This window comes from Conger conger, chromosome 4 (genome assembly GCF_963514075.1).
Source record: "Conger conger chromosome 4, fConCon1.1, whole genome shotgun sequence".
NCBI lineage: Eukaryota > Metazoa > Chordata > Actinopteri > Anguilliformes > Congridae > Conger > Conger conger.
Window position 1 is genome coordinate 41,883,164 of NC_083763.1, and position 25,371 is coordinate 41,908,534.

The following is a 25,371-nucleotide window of genomic DNA, read 5'->3' on the forward strand; positions in this document are numbered from 1 at the left end:
CTTCCCAGGGCACCTGGAGGACGATAAACGACGACAATATAAAGTTTAACAGGGTGAGTACTTGAGACAGCGTGGCATTCAAAGGTGGCTAGGGATAGGTCAGTGAGGGAAAACGCAGAGAATTTCCAGGAAGGGGAGATCAGCAAGCCAGTGCCACCTCCACGGCCAGAGGGCCGGGGGGTGTGTGAGAAGGAGAAGGAAGATGAGAGGGCAGCGGGGGTGGCGGTGTTCTCTGGTGTAATCCAGGTCTCGGTGAGGGCAAGGAACTGTAGGGACAGGAGGGAGGCATAACCAGTAATGAAGTCAGCCTTCCGTGATTGGCAGTTCCATAGCCCCCCTGCAACTGTGAAGTTGTCACAGTGGGTCAGAGGGGGGTAGCAGAGGTTGGTGGGGTTCCGTCGCCGTGGAGGGCCACGTCACTGGAAGCGCGTTCTGAAGGGGAGAGAGCAGACTGTAATGAGGTGCTGACACACCATACCATTCCAAAATGGGAGGGAGCGTCGCTCTGAGCACATCTATATAAACTGCTAATTACTCATGCAAACTAGCGATCTAATAATTATCCAAACAATTGCAGCGTCCAAAGTATCTAACTGATTCTGATCACCTAATCAGAATAACAGAACCGAGCGAAACTGCCGTTCGGCTGGTGAAAAACACACTAGATTGCCAACTAATAACAAAATGCAACACACCTGGTCTAACTAACGCGGCAATTTGACAACAAATCTACAAAAGCTGATAGACTAACAAGGTTTCCTTATTACCTACTGCTCACACGCAAAAAACACAGAAACAATACTTAAGTTCCCTGGAGGTCTTCAACTACACACGGCTAGTGGAAAAAATGCACTTCTCAGATGCACTGTATTTGGGTGCAACAGCCCATGCTCTAATGGCACAACAGTGCACAGTTGGCCTAAAGGTGCAATTTGGGTTACAGGTGATTTGTGTCCTCGGTGTAGTGCTGTCTGTAGGTATTGTAACCTGTCCGCAATATGTGCACATCCAGGTAGATGGTGGCAAACCCAAGGTTTGCGGGTAGCTGTTCCATGACTGCGAACGGTCAGGTCTTCCTCAACAGACACTTTCCACAGAAGATACCATAGGCATGCATGCAGTGCAGGTATACCTAGAATAAGATTACAATTTTATCACCAGTGTGTGTCACGGACAAGCTGAACTCTTGTATCTTGTGGATTTTTAAAAAATTGTAATACATGGTCAGCTTATCCAGCTAACTCTGTAACCCTGCTGAGCGATATACTGTAACCCCCGATGTAAAGCTTACTAGATAACTAGCTAGCCAGCGAGACATTTTCTTCGAAACTGCCACTACAGCTAGCCTCCAGATAGTCATAGCCTATAAATCGAAACAGTCTTCATTCAGTTGAGTGCAATGCTGTATAAAGCATTTGAGTCAACATGTACGTATATGTGGGGTGATATTTCTTAATATAGGCAAGTAGGGCGAGTCATTGTGGGGCGAGTCGTTATGTGGTGCTTATGCTTTAAACAGATTACCACAAAGATCCAGCATAGTAGCAAAGGATGGCGCTCAGTTCTGATTCTGCCGATCTCCAACATTCATCATCCATTTTGGGGATTAAATATTTTCATTAACAAGCTTATGTATAGGTCTACCTAATAAATTGCTCACTAAGTATATAACACATACAAATATTCTAGTATTTAGTACTTGGATGCCTACTCAGTCTACTCAAAATTTCAAGCATGCATCGACACATGTTCGTCACACCAACTGTCCATTACCCTGCACAGTAAAGTATGACGGTGTCTGCCAAATAACAAAACATTGTGCAACATTAAGAAAATCTCATCACATTTTTCATCACATTTTCAATTGGAAATCCATACTTCTTGTGGCAAGGCACAGTGTTGTGCTACAAAATATAAATTAGGCTTTACTGATTGCATGAAATAAGGCAATCAGTCAAATAAAGCTAGTAAACAAAACCACTTTGTTATGTCAACTGTGAGTAACAGAGACACCCATAACCATCTTAAGTAACAGAAATTAGTTTTAACTGAAAGTAACAGTTATCTAGGTCACTTTAACTAAATGCACAAAGGTTATTGAATTATTAATATAATTGGATACCTCCATGAAAAGCATAAGCATATTTTAAAATTCTTGTTAATTAGTCAAATCAAAACAACATAATGGAAAATGTTGTCCTGGATAGTACCATCCCTATGATTTTTCTTTTTCTTTTCCCTTGACATTAATCATGACAGGCATGAAATCTCTTTTTGAGAATGTTCAACAGCACTCCCACACCAATAGCCATAGCAAGCGGGTCCTTTCAACAAGCAAAAAGGCCTTTTTATTTTAATAGGAGGGTGGGATGGGGGATAAAATGAAAAATATTCCCCTTAACATGCTGCAGGTTAAATTGACTTGAAAATGAGATTTTAACAGCACATGATATAATAGCGGGAAGCATAGGTTCGGCATTGTGCCTCGTTAATGGAGTGAGGGCACAAGAGGATTTGGTGTTACCACGTCAAAGAGGGGGGGCAGGTGGAAACAAGGAACCTATGCATGATCAGGCAGGAAGTCAATTAGAAGTGTGGAAAAAGGAGCAAATGTACAGTAGAGGACAAAGAGTCCAGGGGGGAAGCAAGTTGGAGAGACTTACGAAAATAAAGGGCAAAGGAAAACGAGCAAATGAGTCACTTTTAACATCTGCCTATATTATTTAGATGTGAAACCGCCTAAACACTGGGAATGGGAGACATAAAAATACACTGAATATATACTTTATTGCTTACTTCTCTGTGATATTTACATGCCTACATCCCCCTAACACAGGGGGATGTTGAAACAAGGGGATTTTGCGTTGTTGCATTTGCACAAGAATGATATGTTTGTTTTCACTTATGTATTATAGCAATGTACTTCTCATGCGTGAGTGGTTTGAAAACTTTATCAAGTGTTATTAACAAATATGTGTTTTAGCACCATGTAAGTCATATTTTTTCACCAAAGTTTTTTTTAGATTAACTGATGATATGCGAACGCCACAGACTCCAAGTATATAATATTTAAATCACTGTCTTGTGGATTAGAAGGCAGTATATTTTTGACACATGTCACTAGCAAGCGGAAACTGTGAGCTATGCAGTAAAACAGTACAGCTGGGGCACATTGGAATGATGTGTTCAAACATGCCCTCGGCTATTATAAATGCATTAGCCACTAACTTTTCTGGAATCAACTTAACATGTTTTTCAAGTATTTTTTTAACTTTTACTAAACAAAATAAAACCAGGGAAGATCATAACACAGGTTATCAAGCCATTTGCATCAGTGAATGATTCAGTGTGAACTGTTGCTCAAACAAAAGAAAAAAATAACGTACAATGAAGTAATTCATTCATATGAGTGATATGGCTTACTAAACTGAACTGAGCTATTTTATTTAGAGTGGAAAACGGGTGTTTGGGGTGCACACATTGCATGCCACTTTCTACTTTAATTTGAACTTGAAACAAAGACATGAACTTGATTTTCAGGCTACATATCGACGTAGCCAGCCCTCCAGACAAAGAAGAACAATAACAGGTATTGTTGTTTATCAGTATCTTAGACATTGTGCACAACCGGATGATATTAGCGATTACAATTCAGTCAAGAGTAGCAGGAGTGAAACTGTTCCGACATGCCCCGATTATGGGGCAAGTTGAAACAGCATCTAAAATGTTGGAAAATTGACTGGAAAATGTTGGTGAGTCCAGCAATTTGTACCATTTATTTTTCATCTGATAATTGTCCTGTAGAAATGGTCTATATTTTGTTTATCCAAACTTCATATGCCAACACTAATATCTCATGAATGCCCGGGAAGAAATGGATAAGAGCAAGTGCTAAATAGGATCAAATAAGTGCATGGTACACATGGAATATACAAAGTTACATTAAAAGTTATTGTGGCTGATGCATTTATTATAGTTGGAACACAGCGTTCCATCATGCCCCGGCTATGGTAATTGTACTCCTGCATGGCTCACAGTCTCTGCTTGCTAGTGAAATGCGGCAATTCTATATTGCTTTAAAACCCACAAGATGTGATGTTTAAAGTGATTTAAATGGGATATAGTTCTGGTGTTCACACATCTTCAGTTAATTGAAAGAACACTGATGAAAAAACATTCCATTCAGGGTGCTAAAACACAGATTTGTTAATAACTCTTGATGAAGTTTTCAAATAGTCCCACCACGGGTTGCTATAATACATTAGTGAAAACAAAGCCATCATTCATGCACAAATGCAACTATGCAAAATGTTGGTTTGCACCCCAGTCTCCCCTACTGGCATAAATTGGAAACACTATACAGTTTAGTTCTCTTAACTGCAAGATAGACTGCTCAGTGATGTTGGTAGAAACCACATCATGGTAGGTGTAATGATCATTTCTTGTTTAAAACAAATGGTAATTATGTCTTCACATATACGTACATTGATATTACATTCATCACATATTACTTATTATACCAAGATAAAAATTGCTGCAAAATATCAGAATAAACAGTTTACACATGCAGTCTGGAAGTCGGGAATATGGCCCTCAATGTAACATTGTATTTTCGATGGGTACCATGCACTTATTCAGTCCTATTTAGCACTCGCTCTTGTCCATTTCTTCCGAGACATTCATTCAAACATACAGTTAGTATTGACAAAATATAGATGTCTACAGGACAATAATCAGATGATATAAACGGAAAGAAATGTTGGATTCACCACCAAACAAAGCAGTTTTCCAGTCCATTTTCCAACATTTTGGGCGCTTTTTCAACTTGCCCCATAGTGAAGGCAGTTGCACAGAAGACAGTAACTAATTTTGGCACTGCCCATCTGGTATATTCTGATTCACTAACAAAAGGGGACTGAGATGGAAAAGGCAGGGAGCGAGCATTTTGGGGATAAATACAGTAGCAGGTGAAAAAGCAAAGCACGGTCGAGTGCAACATGGGGGAATCAGACATAGGTCTTGCTCGCAGACTGCGCGAAACACTCATCGGAGGTCGGCTGGGTCATGAACTCCATGACCCTGGGAAATTGACGCGGGTTAGGTAGAAAGGGGGGGTTAGATGCAAGTTGTCTAAAACTGAAAAGTAGCGCCCGGGCGGAAAAAAACATCAGGCCCTGCTGCTGAAGGAGGGCGTGTGGCTTGCGCTCACGATTCCCATTAAAGTATCAATTATGCAATTAACCTGAATGCTAAGCTGACTCCATCTTGCCTGTGTAAGAGACGATGGGGCCGATCAACATTTCTGCCCCCCCCCCACCCCTCCCTTAGGCTGGAGGTACAAACATGCAGATTATCCCTTGCCTCTCTGCACGAGCCGCCTTGTTCTCCAAGCTCCAGTCGCCCCATTAAGGGTATTCCCAGCGGATGGCCATTTCCCTGCATTACACTGTAACGCGCTTGTTAATAATACATTGATGAAGGGCTGCTCCTCCAGATTAGATGGCGTCCTCTCTCATAATGGGCTTGGGAGAGGGCCAGCCAGCCGTCGCAGAACAGCGATCTAACCTGAGGTTAAATAAGCTTTTGTTGGAGAGGAAAAAAAAAAATGCTTCCCCTATTCCAGGAAAATGTAAATGACTCTTTTGTTGCAGACACAAGTGAAAATATAAAATCATGAGAGGACGTGAGGGGGGCCGCGAGGGGGGGGGGGGGGGGGGGGTGGCAGGAAGGGAAGGGATGCTCCCTTCTTTCTTGAGACACTCGAATTTCTCATACGGCGGAGGCACAATTAGGAGATGTTTTGCGAATGACAGGATGCAAACTATCATCTCGGCTGCCTGTTTGTTGCCTCCACGCCGAGGCGGCGAAATGAAATGCGACCGTATTGACAACGGTGACAGCGCGGCGCGAGTCTGCGGCTTTGCCTGCGCGATACCGTGGCATTTGCTTTTATGTTTTATTGTCATATTTCCTGTGTGCTTGAAATAATACATAACATTTTGATACAAGGAATGTTGTTGAATGCATCATACCAACGCATTCAAAAGCGTACTAACTTACGCTGCAATGCCTTTGGAATAACTGAGCAAAAACAAAAAAAGGAAAGAAAAAAAGAAAAACAGTTCTGTGTAAATATTTTAAATGGCTCCTGTTCTTTTTTGGATAGCATCGCACAGGTAAAATGTGTTTACATTCATCCCATTACCTGTCTTGTATGCTTTGTGTTTGGCAGCCTTTCCAGCAAATACTGTCTCTTAATATAAATCTTGATAGAAATATCTAAGGAAAGTATTAATCACAGAAGTGTTGTGCACACTTGCTTATCTGAATCACAAAGGAAGAAAGAGTTTCAAGCCGGTGCTGTCACCTTCGAATAACATCCCTTGTCAGGAAAAAATGTGCTTAAAAAGACATTTCAGATTCCACCTATGTAACACTTGCCAAACTGCAGCAAACTTAAGAGCGATTGAGAACAAACAGAATAAATAAGTGTCGGAAAATAAAATAGGAAGAAATATTTTCAAAAGTCAAGTAAATGTAAAGATGCTTTGAGAAGAACATTTAAACATACAGGTACCGTAAGCAAATCCATCAGTTTCTTACCAAGGAGTGCAGAGGGAATTTCATTATTGCCTCTTTCTTTCCAGACCCTGTACCTTTTCCATTTTTTTGTTTTCAGGTTGTTTAGGCCCAGGCCTGGGTCAAATGCGTATTTTTTAAAAATTAAAATACTGTTCTGTGCTCGATTGATCTTGCCTATTGCAATTGAGCCAACCAAGAGGACCAAAAGCCGGGGTTTGCACTGTATTTCTTTGGTTACAACACACCAGACAACCTCAGTAAAGCATAGAAAAGTATGGGAATCCAAAATATTTACATTCTTTGCCAGGTCTGTTTGGGTGCATTTGATTGCCTGAAGTAACATTATTATGTGCCAATCCAGTCAAAATATGTGAAGGAGAAACAACAACAATGCAGCTCGAAATAAAACATTGATGATTTATTTACGCATTTTGCATCTACGTGAATTTTTCGATTCATTTTTTTTCTATGTGTTAAACATTTTTTTTGCCCATGCGAAATAATCCTCTCTACTAACATCATTTGAAACTCTTGCTATTAATAAAGCTTGAAGAAAAATGAATGTGAAGCTGTGCACTTTTCTGTGATTAATAAATGAATGTGCAAATAAAAGTTTTGGAGACGATAAAAGGAATGGGTCCATCCGTCATGTTAATTTAATCCTAATCACCACAGCCCTCTCAAAAGTTGAGATAATTTGAAGCTCCCTGAACTTCTCAGATATCACTTTCTACTCATCTCCACATGAAAAAAGGCATTTCAGAATTTGTTGTCCCAAAGTAAGTTCTAAAAGACCTTCAAATCATTAAGCATGGCTTTTCAAAGAGCTGCCGATTCCAGGCCAATGGGAAAGTCCTCTCACTTTAATCTTGATCGTTAAAGAAAATGATGAGGATCTTGAGCAAGGCCTCTAAGATAAGTGAATATATTTAATTTTGAGAGAATAACAGAGTCTGTGTCTTTGGTCCTCCATGCCTGTTGGGACTGAACCATGATGAAGTCAGGCTTTCTTTTCCTTTTTTTCATAACTGAGGTTTCATGAAGGGGAATAATCCCTCAAACCGCAGCAGGCCTCTAAGTTGATTTATTTATCAGGTTCTGGGCTCCGCACAAGGTCCTTGTGAAGGATGCCCAGGAGCCAATCTGCATGGTGTACCCCATGCTCCAGCGAAGCACCAGTACCACTTGTAACAGACTTTCATTTTGTTTTGCTTAAGTATGTGCTTATGCATGGTGGAAAATACTGTAAATGTGAGAATATGATCAGGTCATTAAGCAGGGTGCTGCCTTGTTAGCTGGGCTTAAAAACATACCGACGTTGAGAATTCACAAGAGATATTTTCACCACGGCTAACTACACTTAGCCATATGGCCACAGCTGTTTGTCAGCCCATAGAGACTCAAATCTGGCTGCCGTTCCGCCAAAGCCCTCTGTCACTGCTCCAAGTATGATTCTCAGAAACTCCTGTTACATTCACAAACCAGAACGTACAGTATAATTTCCTTACTGACCCTGAATCATGCTATTGTTCTTATTTGGGCTGGGTCCTCAAGTCTTCACCAACGGCGTAAACCTCAAGTCTTCCGGAGCTAAAACCACCTTAGGAAACCAAAGGTTTTTTCTTTATTCCAAATATCTCTTGTTGATAAGGGCAAACGGTTTTTCAACATTTCATTTATTAAACATGTTTACAGTGGCACCATCACCTGATAAAAGAACATCTGGCTTTTGTGCAAAGCTGAAATGGTAGGCATGCATTATACATGATATTCTGTAAAACTGCCAAAATGCCTTGTCGTACAGCCATATTCCACAAACAATACTATGCACTATGCACAATATTTATTGGCTACTTGGTCTCAAAGTACAGTACAGTGCGAAAAAGTGCACCTGGGATAAAAAAAGAAAGGTTGTTTTGTGTCGTGACTGCTAATTGTAATTATTTTGCAGGAAGCCAATATGGAGTGGTATTACACCTTTGACAGCTAGTTAGATTTAATCTGGAATTCATCCCAGGTTTGCCCCAAGAAATTATCGAGAGACCACAGTCAAATATCGCTTTTCCCAATTATAAAAACACTCTACCAGTGACAAAATAAGAAAAACAGATGGATCGATGTGAGTGAGAGTTAACACTTCAATTCTGTCAATACTTACACTTGGTTCAGAATTGGGTGAAATATGAACTCATTTTTCCAGGGTTGTCTGTTTGTTTTACATTAAGATAATATTTAGCACCTGTCTTAATTGTTGTTTTGACATGACACATATGTTCATAAAATACACATTTCCTTACAGATAATGCAGTTATTTTACTACTGAGTTCAGAAATAATGACATACCAACAGATGAATGGTTGTTTCTACTAAATTCTCCAGAGAAAAACATTCTGAGTGGATTGCACCTGTACATATGTGTACAGAACATTAATTGTATGTGGTATCATGCTTAAGTTGGCTGTGACGTGGCTGATTCTGTACACATTTTAAATTTTACACAAAAAGCCTGCCTGCAGTATACCTTGTTAATTTCCATAAAATTAATTGTTTGAAATAAATAAATAATAATTTATTTTAAGTAAATTTATTGGAAATATTAATTCGAATTTCATATAATTTCACTCTCACAATAACTACATGTTATGTACAGTCTCCTCATCATTTAAAAATATATATTTATTTTTAATGGTGCTCCCAAAACAAGTGGCGAGATTGCTCTCTACCTACCTGCCAACAGGTGAATAGTATCCTGTGATCTCCCGAGTTCGAATCAGACAAGCTTCCCAACAAACTTTCCATCAGACCTGGTTTCCATACTTTCTCTTAAAAAAAAGCATCTTATCAGCACTCACAGCCAACTGCTCAATCACTGTCCTTACTTTTCCCAAGACTCTCCTTGTGTGTCTCTGTGGCAAAACTGGGTGGATTGGGGGTGCGGGTGCGGGAGTGGAACATTGACATTGGCAGTGGCTGGTCACACACAAACACAAATGAGATTTCTCCCACCCAGGACCAGGGGCATCGGGGGCTATTGATGGCATTAAAAAAGCCGCTCTGCAAATAGGTGCAAATAGACAATCTAAACAAGGCGGCGGTGTCTCAAGGCAGGCCGTGTCATTACCCGGCGAGAAGGCTGCCCCTCAACGCGGCGTAATCTGCGGGAGCTGAAAAGCAGCGGGGATGGCGGCTGTGGCAGGGTTCTTGTTGCGCCTCGCTTGCAGGCAGCCGGGAGCCTTGCCAAGTGACAGGAAGGACGGGTGCGGCGCGCAAGGTGTGAGCGCCTAAGTTGCACGCCGCCGCCTAATTAGCTCGCCCCGGCTGGCTGGCAGCGCCGCCGTCCTGGGGCACGGCGGCTCGGCGGGCTACGAGCGAAGGAGGCAACCGTTGCGCCCCTGTCACCGCTGTTTGTTCCTTTAACCCCCCTACGCCGGTACACCTGTCCCCCGAGTCGTGTTTGAGATGTGGGCTGAAGCCACCTGGTGGAGTGTAATTGCCCTCTCCTGGGCAGCCATCACCAGCAAGGGGCCCTCTCGGAGAGAGAGGAAGTAAACAATCGCTGAGGTCCGCCGACCAGTCTCCTCCGTCCCACTTGTTAGCCATGCGCTCGTGTTTGTGCCTTTTGCCACGCATGGCAATTGCCTGACAGAGATTTTTAATGACACCTTCGCTTGTGCTCAGTGGCAGCATTGTGATCTCATTTCCTATTCGTGCCTCCCATGTCAAGACCAGTGGGCTCCACAGGCTTGTTTTCCTCTGTAATGGCAGTCTTGACGACAACCCCTGCTATTAAAGGCTGTGAGGTGTCCAAACGGCAAAGGGCATCGGTCGCGGCTCATAACCCTGCAAGAAAGTTTCTCAGGTCTCAAGAAACTGCCCACTGCCTCAGGGTCCTTTCTTCCTTCTGAAGCTGGGCCCAAGCCTGATAAAAACGGTGAGGAGAATTGCAAATATAGGAGGGAAGATGAAATGCACGCAACGATGGGACAGACAGCCGAATGAACGCAATGGCTCAGAAAATGGCCTTAACCGCACGTCGCCCCTTCTCGCTCGTTAGACAATCAGCTGTGTAAATTATTCAAATATCATGAAAAATAAATAGCTCAATAAATAATGATTTTTCCAGTGCAATCATACCTATAATCAACATCTTTGCAATGCAACCTTTTAAATAATAGTAAAAAAATCTATATCCTCTACTGCCATCCAAACAAAGACTTGCCCAAAACATTGTAGTCATACTCTAATATGTTGAAAGAAAAGAACGCTATGCAAGCTTTAAAACATGCATGAGCTTAACACACATAAAATATTTGTTGTCCAGCAATTTTGAAAAGCTGAGATTAGTACTATTAATACAATTTTTAACGATATGTGCTGTTTTTCAAGTAAGAATGAGAAGAAAAAGTGTGTTAAATGTTCATTGTTTTGACTGCTTCCCTACGTGCTCGGTACCGTCCTCAAAGAGCGGCGTGTCTGAGGGCTGTCAAGTCCAAAGAGTGAGCAACGGCTTGCCTCCTCCTCTGGTTTTACATGTGATCTCCTTGATTTTAATGAGGCCGTGTGGACCCCCTGTCATGTGCACGGAGCGTCCAAAGGGAACCTGGGGGGTCCCGGGGTGGGAATCGTGGTAGCGTGTCGGTGGCGTAGCGCCAACCTCAGCTCGGCCAGCTTCGCCGAGGCTCTAATGTTTTATTAACGGAGTTCACAGGATCATCCTCTGAAGAAAGAACGGAGGTCTGTCAATCATCTGCTAAGCGATCTTTGTCCCTCAGAGCAAAGTCTCGCTCACATTAAACACAACAGACACGTTTAGCGGTTAAACCCAGCTCATGCCATTTGGATTCAGATTAAGGGTGTGATTTGCAGTGCCGTCGTGTGGTGTGTGTTTTACGTGCTCAAGGAATGACCTCTTTGATTATCTCAGAATATTACTGTGGGAAATATGAACATACATCTGGACCATAGAAACAGATGGAGCAAAGAAATAAATTGTATCAACTGTATACCGGATAATGACCTTCAATTGTCTTTTGTTCCATAAAACTAAAAAATTTATGTATGTAAATGTAATATTGGGCATCAGCCCTCTTAAACAGCATTTAATAAATGGAAGAAGAAATACAAATCAAGTGCAATGTGATGTTACCGGGAAAAAATCTCAAAGGTCCCAAATTTACTTAGCAAATATTTTTCCGTGTCACTTCAGAGTGTTTTTAAGTGAGGTTTAAACACCCTCTATCCGTGATAACTTTATCTTGAGCATGCAGAAACTGTAGTTATCCAGGCTGCACTAATTAGCCCTGTCAAATTAGTGTGATGAAACTCTTGTAATTACTGTTTTGAAGGATCATTTAGTGTATTAGCACTGCTGCAGAGTTCTACTCCTGTACGTCTTCATGAGCTTCCTGAGGGGAGGAGGGATAGGAGAGGCTATGGCCATGCGCAGGTGATCCACAGGCATCGTTTCTCTATTACGCCTTCTTGTGCAAGTCTATATGTTTAGTTTGTTTTCCTGTGAGTGTCTGTGTGTGTGCAACTGTATGTTACATAGACTCCCTCTGTATCCCTTTCTCTCACCATGAAGGTGGGTATGGTCTATGCTTGTTTTTGCATACAGTGCCCTCCATAATGTTTGGGACAAAGACCCATCATTTATTTATTTGCCTCTGTACTCATTAAGTCATCAAGGCTCCAAGGTATCAAAGCCTCACACCACCATGCTGCTGCCAGATATGCAGTAGATTTGAAAAGAACAGTTTCTCCTGAGAAATCTTTCTGTTGAACTCAATGGAAGAAATATTCAGAAAAATATCCCCAATTCCCATAGAGATCCATTCAAATGCAAATAGTTTTTGTATTTAGTATTATGTACAGTGAGCTCCATAAGTCCTGGGACAAAGACATGTTTTTCTCGATTTGGCTCTGTACTGCACAATTTTAGATTTATATTCAACAATAAGTGCAGACTTTCAGCTTTTATTAAAGAGTATATTTATACATTTTGGTTTCACCATGTAGAAATTACAGCACATTTATACATAGTCCCTCATTTCAGGGCAGCATAACATTTGGGACACATGGCTTCATAGGTGTTTCTGATTAGTCAGGTGTATTCAGTCAGTTCTTAGTGCAGATATAAGAGAACAATATCTCGTCTTGGTTCTACACTTCCGATTGCCTTTGGAGTCTTTTATTGGCATTTGTCAACGTGATGTTTGAAGTAACAGGTGTGATTGGCTGGGGCCTGCTTTGACTTGTCTTCTGGGTTATTTTATGAATAAAGGTGCCATCTTCAATGTAAAAGCCAGTACCCAACTTTGTTTAAAATGGACCGTTTCTTGGCAAGGTTTTGTGTGATCCTCAACCCACAGCAGTTTGGAATGAGTGTTCCGAAACAAATTCAGTTTGAGGAGAAGTGAGATCAACCTAAGCTAGAGTATAACAGGGAGCTTGCTGTTGCTGTGGCTAACATGGTTGCTGACATGGATGTTAGCCAACATCTGCAAGAAGGGCCAAGACGTCCAGTTTTTAAAACATGCTCATCACAGACGTTTGGGAATCAAGAAAGGAGTTTCAATAGAAACAGGTTCAAACCATATGTCTGGCTGGCATATAGCATCTCCAAAGATGTAACTTTTTATTTTTCTGCAGGCATTTTTTATGACCAGGCCAGCACAGATTTCATTCTGAATCAGCATTCACCATCATCGGCTTCCAAAGCCTGAAAGTGGCTTGAAAATAGCAAACTGCCAGGATTCGGGACAGAGGAACCAAACGCAGACTCAGGGATAATTAAATCAGGCAGCCTTTAATGATAAAGGGGCAGATCCAAAACAGGCAATGGTCGAGATGCAGGCAGACAGGTACATGGAGAGCAGGCAGAGCGTAGCAGGGAAGACAGGCAGGCTAAGGTACCAAAACAAAAACCAAAAACCAGTCCAATAATCCAGGCAGATGTCTGAACCAGAAAATCCAAAAGCAGAATAGATACAGGGCACAGGTAAGGGGAAGCTAGAACCGGGGTGGGGAACAGAATACAGACAGACAAAATAGCAACAAGAAACTGTAAAGGACAGGTTTAAATAGACTAGTGCTTGACAGACAATGAGACAGGTGAGAGGAATGGCAGAAACATCAGGAAGGAAGTACATATAAGGAGTGTGGAGGCAGAGACAGAAAATGAGACACAGGTCGAACAAATGAATGAGGGAACTGGAAACAAACTATGGTAATCACAGAGGGAAACAAGCAGCGAAAACACTAGAGATTAGAAATCTGAAAACACAGGAGTTGACAGAACCCTCCAACCCCCCAATGAACGGACACTGGGTGGTCAACAACAGGTACCCACGGGAAGAGGAGCAGGGAGGGTGGCCGGAACAAGGGAAAACACAGAGCACAGAGGAACAGGAATGATCAGGGTAACAGTGAGGGCAACTGGGCAATACAGGAGAGCGTGAGGCTTGAGGGGACAAGCATGGGGGCAGTCTCAGGTGGGCTCGGGGTCTTCTTCGGGCCGAAGCGGCTCAGGGGCTGGACACGGGGCTTCTTCGGGCAGAAACGGAAGCTGAACCTGGTGTGGTTCTGGGATCTGGGTTGGGAACAAATCAGGAGATGGGATCTGGGACGGATGCTGGGATGTGGCACTGGAAGCTGGATCTGGCACAGCACTGGGGTCTGGGGTGAAGCAGGAGACTGGAGAACACTGAGAACTGGCAATGTAGCACCGAGTCCAGCCGAGACTTGATTCTGACCACTAAAATGATGAATTCCTGAAAGGAAAATGCTCCTGAATGCGCTCTGAATTGTTCCAAAACAATTCACGGATGGCTTTACATCCAAAAACTGAAGCATGCGCTCCTCACAGTTAAGTTACCAAGCTGGTAAATAAAAAAATACCTAACTTGTGAGCTCTTCAAATCCTCTGGAGTAAGAGCTTGGAGTAAAAATTAAATGGTTCACAATGTCTGGATCAGATATCTTGGGGTATCTGTCAACGTTTGACGTCCACTTGTGCTTTGGAACTAAGTTAATTAAGGAATGGATCCAAACTGTCAATAAGTTGGATCTTTTTGTTATATCTTTCTTTGGCTTTATCCTCTAACATCTGATGATATTTTTTAATTGATGCCATCTTGTCCAGGCGAAGTTTTACCCCTTTGTTTGACCACCAACGGGTTGTTAACAGTTGCTTCTGGTAACGAAAATAGCGAATTTGCACATCTGTCCACAATGTAAACAGGTTGGGACTTTTCATGGTATGAATACATTTTCTGACAATGTTTGTAACAATTGATCATGGCTAAAACTTGGTCAAAGGGGTCTGGGAACGTTCAGCCTCGAAACTCAAATAGAGATGGATAAATACATCCATCCATCCATCCATTATCTGAACCCGCTTATCCTGATCAGGGTCGCAGGGGGGCTGGAGCCTATCCCAGCATACATTGGGCGAAAGGCAGGAATACACCCTGGACAGGTCGCCAGTCCATCGCAGGGCACACGCACCATTCACTCACACACTCACACCTACGGGCAATTTAGACTCTCCAATCAGCCTAATCTGCATGTCTTTGGACTGTGGGAGGAAACTGGAGTACCCGGAGGAAACCCACGCAGACACGGGGAGAACATGCAAACTCCGCACAGAGAGGCCCCGGCCGACGGGGATTCGAACCCAGGACCTCCTGGCTGTGAGGCGGCAGTGCTACCCACTGCACCATCCGTGCCGCCTGGATAAATACATTGAAATGATTTCCGGAGAGCTTTGTACCTGCATACCTGCATATAGTGATTGTTCAGTTGTGTGTGTGTGTTTGTGCGTCTCTAATTGAGAGGCACTACTGCCCACCTTGTACCGTATATTCCACTGTATATACATTTTTGTGAATTGGAGCACTGTAAATAAAACATCTTAAACCTACGTGCTATTTGCAATAGAACCATTTTTGGTCAAGATAGCCTGAGCCCCTGTCAGCATACCCTAGTCGACAGACCCCCACCATAGGGTTGCCACACGTTCTGCTTTTCCCAGGATTGTTCTCTTTTTTGAGTGACTGCCCCGGAAAATGACAATTTTTCCCGGGACACAAATTTTTTAGTTCCAAATAAAACCGGATTCTTCTACTGTTATTCTGTTTTTTCCTCTTTACATTCTCTTTCCAATCCCATGTCTGTAAACAGGTACAAATGAGTAAAGCACAGCGACGAGTGGCCATATGCCTATACTTCTTTTTAATTGGTAGCAGAAATACAAAAGTTTACCTTATCGCCTAGCAACTGCTGCACGGGCTGTCAGTCGGGCGCGTGCATTCATTTCAACGACCCAACCGTGGGAAAGTTCAACTAGCTACCAGCCTAGAGGTAATCGGCAAATAATTCTGTTTTGGTTTTTTTGTCGGTTTTATAACATGGGGGGAGAGACGGACGAGGAGGACGAGAGAACAAAGTAAGACAAGCAACCAGCAGCAAAAGAACTAAAAGCAATATACAACGTAGACTGGGCAAAAAGAGAGCACTTCTCTGAATGGATAAGGCCTCCTTTTTGTGAATAAGCGCACCCTTGAGTGCTTAAAACTGCAATGGTCTTGTGTCTCACTCTAAATTATATGCACATCTCCCTGATTCCCCCTCTGGTTGCCACAGAGTGCATCTACGTCAGGACAAATAGAGGTAAGAGAGGCAATAGGGAGTCCAACAACTGTTAACATAGTATATTTGCAAATATGGTTTAATGCCCCACGTAGCGTGTCAAATGTCCCGTTTTTTCACAAATCAAATGTGGCAACCCTACCCCACCACCATGTTTCACAGATCAGGGGGGTACTTTTAGCCCCCACATTCATCTTGTCCATTGTTTGCTTCAAATTTCTCTGATCAATTTTGCATACTTCATAGTAGTTCATTGTTAGTTCGTTTCAGACAAACGCTAGGGATTTTTTTCTGAATACGAATGTTGCATGAGTAATTGGATTCATTATCCATGACCGAGGAGTACCCAGCTTAATTTATTTATTTTTTACATTGGCTGCAGTAGCTGTACATCAGTGACGAAGTTAACACAGTTTTGTGATAAGCCAGTTCCTCCCTGGTTCCTTAGATCAGTAAAACTAATGACTGCTATTATTTTTCTCACTTCTTTCTAGTTCATGTCAAGAGACTGTTGTGTTAACTTGTTCCGATCATAGTTTAAGGATATAACTTCTTGACTAGTATCTTGCCATTGTGTGATCAGGTGTGCATTCAAGATTGCAAACGTTAGAGAACAAATTCCAACATTTTTCTGTTACAATTTGAAAAGGTATCCCATTGTAAACACACAGCCATGTGCTTCAAACAAGCTAAGGTACAGAGCTAACTTTAGACATATATGATCCAGGATTAAAAATGCCTAAATTATTTATAAGGACGGTCATAATTTTGTGGACATGGACATTATTTTAGCAAGAGGTAAGGTAGTGCATGTTGTTCATTTTGATTTCTGGTGGTGATTCTTGTTATTTAATCATTCACTTTTAAACGCGTTTACTAGCCAGCTAGCTAGGTACTGTGATGCGTTTGGGAGATGGCCATCTGCTTGATTTGTTTGTTGAAGTTGTTTGTGGTGAAGTTGCTTGCATTTTCTAGATTGCTGCAATGTTAATGTAGCTAGCTAGTTAGTGAGCTTGCTAGTAATGTCCTACTGAATTTTCTTGTCAGATTACCGGTGATCTGAAGTGGTCTGAACATACTTTAATGTGTAAGGACAACTGAAAATCCTTAATGTCTAGCCATTTTTCGCCTACCTTTAACTACTCAATGCCCCCGTTTCTGGTTCTTCATGTTAGTTAATCTAACTAACTAAGCACCATTCCCAAGTTTGGTCGCTGGTCAAATAAGTGTTTGTGATTTACGGTATGTTATTTGAGTGATTTTTATCTGCATTATTTTATTTATGTCACAAACTGTTACGGTGTGATGCTTAAGAGTATAGTGCTTTAGGAAAACGTGGGTGTGTGTTTAAAGAGGTAACCAACGCGGATAGTGGTTCTGATACGAACGGGAAGGCGACTCAGGCAAAAGTCTTCCTTGTAAAATTGTTCATGCACATACACACGTCGTTTTATATAGGTGGTTTTGCTTTTTAATTAATGTTAAGATTAACCAGATAAAGATTTAATCGAGATTTACCTGCATAACAGAGTGCAAAACTGTTGTAGTTGTGCTTCAGGTGAAAGTCTTGGTTTCAATGTACTGCTAATCGCAATGTAGTGCAGGGGACTGTTTAAATGACAACACCTCTGGGTCACGTCACGCACTTCCGAGTACGAGTAACGTATAATTGAATGGGTTTACTGGTATATGGAAACGGATACGAGTAATACACTATATTGGCAATGGCGGAGTCCACCAGCAAGCGATCATTAGATCCTACATCTCCGTGGTTCAACCAAAGAAAATGAGACCTATGTGTTGTGTGCATAGTGAAATCTTGGGGCGTGTCTAGCTAAACCTGTATTTATCTCAAACTGTAACAGTTGCATTGTTTGTGGTAGAGTATCATATTGTAGTTATATTTTTTGTAAGTTTTAAAGTAGCACTGTCATGATTGTTTCAGTTGAGCTTATTTGGATTCAATTCTTAAATTATGTGTGTCAGCCTTTTTAAAATCACCGTCAGTGTAGCCGTTTCCTAAATATGGGGCAAAACTTCTAAGGGCAAACATGTCTAGCAACTCCACCCTTGAACACAGAGACTGATTTATGGACAGCCACCCATCCAAATGATCACATGACACTCCCACAAAAATACGGTAACGTTAGCATACAGATCACGGAACCTAATTTGGCTAGCCTGAGCGATATGACAGACAGCTCTGACTTCACCGAGTTAGAGAACGAGTGTTTCGATTTCAACGAAGAAATACAATACAATTACAGTTTTAAATGGCTGTTGGCAGAGTTCCACCGCTTCACTGGCAATAATAACTTTGAACCCTTGCTACATTCTGTACTTACCAACTTCTTCTACAGCAATGGGAAGATTAATTGGGGAAAGAAATAATGTAGTGCAAGTAACCATCCAAATAAATGATCCATATTAAAATACTTTTATGTTCTCTGACACTTTCTAAGTTGTATACACACAACTCCTCACAACTGGAGGGAGAGAGAAAAATGTCAACTTATTTTCAATGATATATCTTGGACTATTTGATTGCTACCACACAATAAAATCAGCAGGGGGTAGCAACTCTGAAGTCAGTAGTGTTTGTCAAGCTGTCCACTTTTAGTTCTCTATAACCTACTCTTATCTTGACATCCACCACAAACATAATAAGGGAGATAGCAGTATAACCCCCATTTTTCACCACATCCAGCAGTTTCCTGTATGACCGCTGTACGGCTGCTGCGCAGCACCCGGAGGTAGCCCAAATACTGTAATTAGTGCGCATTTATACCAGCTGCATATGCAACACATCGCCTGAAATGCGCCTGGTCTATTTTTGTTTATTGTGTTTAAACAAATGCCCTTTAAAATGCTGTGTACACATGATCTGATCAGGTAGAAAATAAACAAGATAACATGAACTTTCAAAATGTACCTTTCATGTCTTATTTTTGTGGACAGGCTGGTTGAATTTTAAAATATACTGTAGAGACAGAGGTGAATGCACCTAGCCAGAGTACTCTGGAAACATAGAAGACTGAAATGTGGCATATGAATATCCGCTGCCCTCAGCCTGTTTGATTTCATGAAGCAAAATGCTTATCAGTTAAATCATTTGACTCTAAAATATTTTTTTTCCAAAGACGATTGTTAATATCCAATGGGACTTCATAAATGTAGATTAAGATATTGTCAATGAAAAATGTATAATTTGTTAAAATATTTTACTACTGTTGCTGCATTTTCACTTTACTCGAAAGTAGCTCCAACTTGGATCTTTCCAATTATTACTTTGTTGCAATAACATAGCTGTTGCTAGCAAGAAACCGTTGCTAGCTTCTGAGCACCATAAGCTTCATAGCTACTGTATAACACATGCTGTTTATTCCATTCGAAAAATGTATGAGGAATAGGTGAATGTCCTGGTGGAGAAGCATAAAGAGCTAGGTATATAACCCACGGAACTGGCTGTATAGATGCAACATTTCAAAATATTTTATTTGGTGTGCTGTCGCCATTACTGTTCGAACTTATTTAATTGAAAATGTGCCAAACGAAGATGTGGTGTAAAATGGTTGTTCCCTGCTAGTTTTCTTTGCTATCTATCCAAAAGTGACCTCATACCTAGCTTGTTGCTCATATAGAATTTGAAAATGTTGTACATAATTCGTATAATAATTTAGCAGGTAGTCCAGGTCAAGCCAAATCACCATTCTAAATAGAGACACAAATAGATACCAATAAAGCTATTTGCGTTTAAAAATTGTGAAATGGCATCTGATATAACTGTATGGTTTTGTGAAATACATCGAGATATTAAGAGCTGTATGCTCTGTTATTTGTATGTTGTTTGTAAATGGACAATTATCAATTAGCTATAATCTTTTCCTTTAGTGGCTAGCTATCACCAGCACAATATACAGATGTTGGCTATGTTGGCTAAATTGTGTGATATAGTTGTGTAATGTGTGATTTCGTCGTTGAAAAACTTTTCAGTGAAATTGCGAATAGGCAGTTACAACGCCGGTGTAAAAAATGTTGAGGTGGCAAATAATAATGAGTGGCGAATAAGAAACCAAATTAAGCCACGTTTAGAACCTTGAATTTAACCAAGATAATAAATAATTAAAACTAGACTTAGCCATCTGCCTAGATTCTCTATTTTGAGCAGAACTTACCATACCAACATAGTATGAGACCATAGCAACATGCATGCTTATATTTTTATCTTTGGCAAAAGACCATGGTATTAGTGGAATAATCCACTCTGAGATGGTCATTAAAGGGTTATAACGCACTCCACGGAGGCAACCTTCTTCGCTCCTGCATCGTGCATTAAAACCGTTTAATGACCGCCTCGTGGTTGATTATTCCTTACATAATGAAGAAGAGAGAAGCCATTCAGCCCAGCAATGCTTTTCTTTTCCTAATATAATGTGTACCTAATGCTTAGTTTACCTTGGAGGTAGATATTATCTAGCACAGTCTTAAAAATCCCAAGTGTTCCGCCTCCACTAAATATCCTGGCAAGCTATTGCACACAGTGACCAATCTCTGTGTTAAAAAATACTTCCTAATGTCTGTGTGGAATTTATTTTTTAACTTCCGCTTGTGCCAACAGAACCTGACTACACTTCCTGCAGACTGCAGCCACTTCGATCAGAAGACTCGCTGTTGCAATACCCGGCCAACTGAAATCCTCCCTCCTAGGACTTATCACCAATGTCAGCGCAGGTACGTATGTGTGATTTTTGGATTGCGTTCCAGACTGGGGCCTCTGCACCAAGAACTAGACATCTGCACTCGCTTACTTTCTATCAACAATTCAGCAAATAAGGTTTTGTGTGCATATGAAGCAATATTTTCTGCATCGTCGCCTGACTTGTTTGCGAGAGTAATACGGTAACGCCCATGCTGGGTGTGTTTCCCCTTCGAGCCGCCTGCGTGTTCCTGCATGCGGGCACACGCAAAGTGTGACAGGTGGCACTGAGACAGAAGTGACAGGAGCCCCCCTTGCAGTCGCAGGAAGGAAGGGGGGAGACGCAAGAAGCAGGCACCGGAGCCAGAGTCAAGACAACGGTGGCACTGCACCAGGGTGGTCGGCACCTCCGGAGTGAGCCCTGCCTAGCGCCTCCTCGACTTCCTGGGACAAACAGCCCAGACAGTGTAGGGAAGCTGTTAAATATTCCACATTCGGCACAGCTCTTGTCATCCAATACAAAACTACTCACTCAAGGACGGGCACTTTTCAATCAGGGCCAGTATGCAAACTAGCCAGGCCGACATTTTTTGCTTAAGCAAACGTAAAAGTGGAAAATGGAAATGACCCCACTGAGACTACCCACAAGGTATTTGTAAGTCTTCCTTGAATGTAATTCTGAACCCTGTACATATTCATCACATCATACGATTCATACTGTAAGATCACAGATGCAGAGAGATGAACATAATAACAAAACAGTACAATAGCAGTCCAATGTACCATGAACAACTGCTGCAGCAGTTCAGATCTGTTCCATTCACTCACTACTTTATTCCTATTCATTATTCCACAACACTGACTACAGATTCTTTCATATGCATGTTCATGTTTTATTTTAGAAAATGAACTTAAACTATAAACAATAATTCTGAGGTCACCTTAAAAAATAAATATTAAAATGTGTATTTATATTATAAACATATACACCACATACTGGTTTCTCATACATTTTACATAATTTGTAGTATTACAAGTATTACATAGCTATTACTTTTATGACTTGTTTCTATAAAGTCAGTGCTCAGTTGAACACATCTATGGTGCTCCATGAAAGAAAAGATGGGGAAAGTTCTCTTTGTGGATGACTGCTTAAAATGCTGATTGTTTCTCTTCACAAAGGTCAATATCACCTGGAGCCCCCTACGGAACATATAATTACAGTTTATCTCTTGTTGACAGAGGGAATCAGCAGTGGCTTGGTTCAGGTAGTGGAAGGTGTTAAAATTATTATAGATCTTAAATTTTAATCCATCCCAGGCAGGCAGATTTATTCTTCTAGGCAGAGCAAGGATGATTGTTGATGTCAACCACAAAGCCTTCATGGCAATTAGGCGGCAGCCATGGCAGAGAGGGGCTGGGAAGGTGCTGGAAATGGCAGGCAGCGCTCCCTCAATTGCCCTTCGGAATTCTGTCGCCATACCCGCTAATGTGTCCTATCATCATTCACGGGCATGTACAACAAGACCCCCAAGTCATTCTAATGCAGGTTGTTAATGCACAGTTTGGACAATGTTAACATGGTCTCATATATTCAGGGAAGCACAGAGCTGTCTGCTGCCTCCCCACTGAAGACACCAAGACAGGCCATTAACAAGAGGAGTCTATATGGAACATCTGTTCCAGTCATGCTGCTGATTTCTGAATTAGGGCCTCTGAAGCCAGACAAGTGATCTCGTGCCTCAGGAGCGGCGTTACACCCTCTCCTCTCCCTGCTCACCCAGTACGATTCTCCCACCAAATCACTTCAGAGGACAGATTAATAATGCGGGTGGAGGAGGAATTTGACTTTGTAATGCAGTCTAAGCATGTGGTGGTACTTCACCGTGACAAGCCACGCCAAACACGGCATCGGTGAGCTGCCATCAAAGTTTTCTGAAAGCAACCGTTGATCCTGCACCATGTGTCCGAAGGAAATTATGGTTGATTAAGCCAGGTTTTCAAGCTCTTTTGCTGATTTTTTTTTGTTTGTTTCGCATTACCCTATTTTTTGTATGTTATTGTTATTGTGTGTAAAAGGCCACAAAGAGCAAGCCCTAACAATGAGAAGTAATTTTAAATAATGTTTTTGCAGTTTCAAACATGTAGACAGAAATGTTTCTGAAATGTTTAATTTCACACAGTTTACACCCATCTGAAATTTTATACCAACCTACAAATATTCATTGTTTCACTGATAAGGTGAATTTCAAAGCCATATGTGTAAGTGATATTTTTCCAGAGAGTTTAGTTCACTTAAAAAAATGTTCTGAGGTTGAGAATAATCAAGTCAGGTGGTCCCAGGTGGTTTTACTTTGACCTTCAAAACTGACAGTTAGCTAGTTGGAAACAAATGACGATGAGGAACTGTAGTACAATTACTGAGTAACTCTACTGAACTAGAGTGCAGACCTTCACCTGTTTGGTTGAATGTTGGCACTTCAGGAAAGGTCATAGGGTCAGCAAAATCAATAGGTGTCTTCACTTGGGACCATGGACAGGAAGTTTCATGGCAATCTGGCCATTACAATTCCAAATACAGTGGTATGCAAAAATTTTGGTACTCCCGGTTTAAATGTCTGTTCCAATGAATCTGTACTTGAGGAAAAGCAAACATGAACTCTAAATGGAGTCAAACATGAGACCTTTCGGCAGATTTTAAGGCAATAGTGCTTTTTATTTTCTTTTTTTACTGTTTATTAATGCTATAAAAGGAAAAGGGCTCTATGCAAAAGTTTCATTTTGAATTATTCTTTGTTACCTTTAAAAAATACGATTACCAAGGCCCAGACCCAGGTTATTTACTTGTTAGGGCTTCAATAAGTCAGGTGAATATAATTGCAAGGCTGAACAGTCCAAGGATGTCAGAATGAAAATAATTTAATTTCCACGAGGAAGGAGAAGGCTACAAAAAACTAAAAGTTTCAAACTGACGATTTCCTCTGCTAGAAACATTATTAGAAAATGGAAGATAAATAGAATAGTTGACGTCAAGGCAACGTCTGGAAGGCCAAGAAAATGTTCAGAATGGCCCGAGACCTGGTGAGAAATGCTCAGAAGAACCCACACATCATTGCAAAAGAGCTGCAAAAAAGAGTAGCAGACACCGGTCTAGCTGTTCACAGGACAACATTACAATGTACTATAAACAACAAAGACCTACATGGCAGAGTTGCCAGAAAGAAGCATTTCCTATGACCTCAACACAAAATTAAGCGTCTGATGTATGCCAAAGAAAACACTGAGAAGCCTGAAGCCTTTTGGAACAATGTGCTTCGGACTGACAGTAACAAAATTTAACTTTTTGGCCACCAACAAAGAAGGTATCTTTTGGAGAAAAAAGGGTGAAGCCTTTGTTGAGAAGAACACCTTGCCAACCGTTAAGCATGGTGGTGGATCCATTATGCTTTGGCATTGTGTGCAGCTGGGGGCACAAGAAATATTGTGCGAGTGGAAGGAAGAATGGATTCCACCAAATATCAAGAAATTCTAGAGGCTAATGTTTGAAGGTCAAGTCCAGACATTGAAGTTGAAGAGAGTTTGAGTATTCCAGCAAGACAATGTTTAACCATACCTCAAAATCAACCATGAAGTACCTCCAGGAAAGATGAATGAAGGTTTTGGAATGACCACCACAGTCCTCCCACATTCTGCTGTGCCCTGTTGTGGTCAAACTTGAGAGAAGAAAGCGACATTTAGGAAACGAGACCATAAACCAATGCTCTTTTAATGCCTCGTCAGACGTCCTCTAAACATGGCTTTTCCATCTGAGAGCATCAGCAGGCTGAGTCAAGTGCACTAAATGTACTTGAAAGAACTCATCCCTTCAGGACTTGACTGGCTAATACCCACAAGAATAAACTGCCCTTTAACTTCAGATCTGCACAAAACAGAGGAAAAATACCCACTGGCCTCAAAACCACTATTACCAGTTTTATACGTGGCAAAGCAAATGACTAGCACTCTGTACTGTGCATCTGTGGAGAAGCCCTAACTATACTGTAAACGCTATCCTGAATTAATTCTGAAAGTACCAATATTCATATATAAATCCATTTTATTTTCTATTCAAGCCTAAGGACATGCATGCAGACTCAGAGCTTTTATTAAAGTGTATTTTTATACATTTTGTATGCTGCTGTTCATATCCACTGAATGACATATACAATGTACATATTATATTTTTTTTACTATGGGTATATCTACTGTATGTGTATAAGTATACTATTTTCATGAACACCAATGTTTTTGTTTAAGATAGAAAGAGAACTGTCACCAATTATCATTAGAGAATGCAAACTTGCTCCTCATCTCCAACACCCCCTTCTATCTATCTGGTCTTGGCGCCAGAGAAAACAAATAATTTTACCAAGTGGCAGTGGTTCTGAAGTAAATACGTCCCG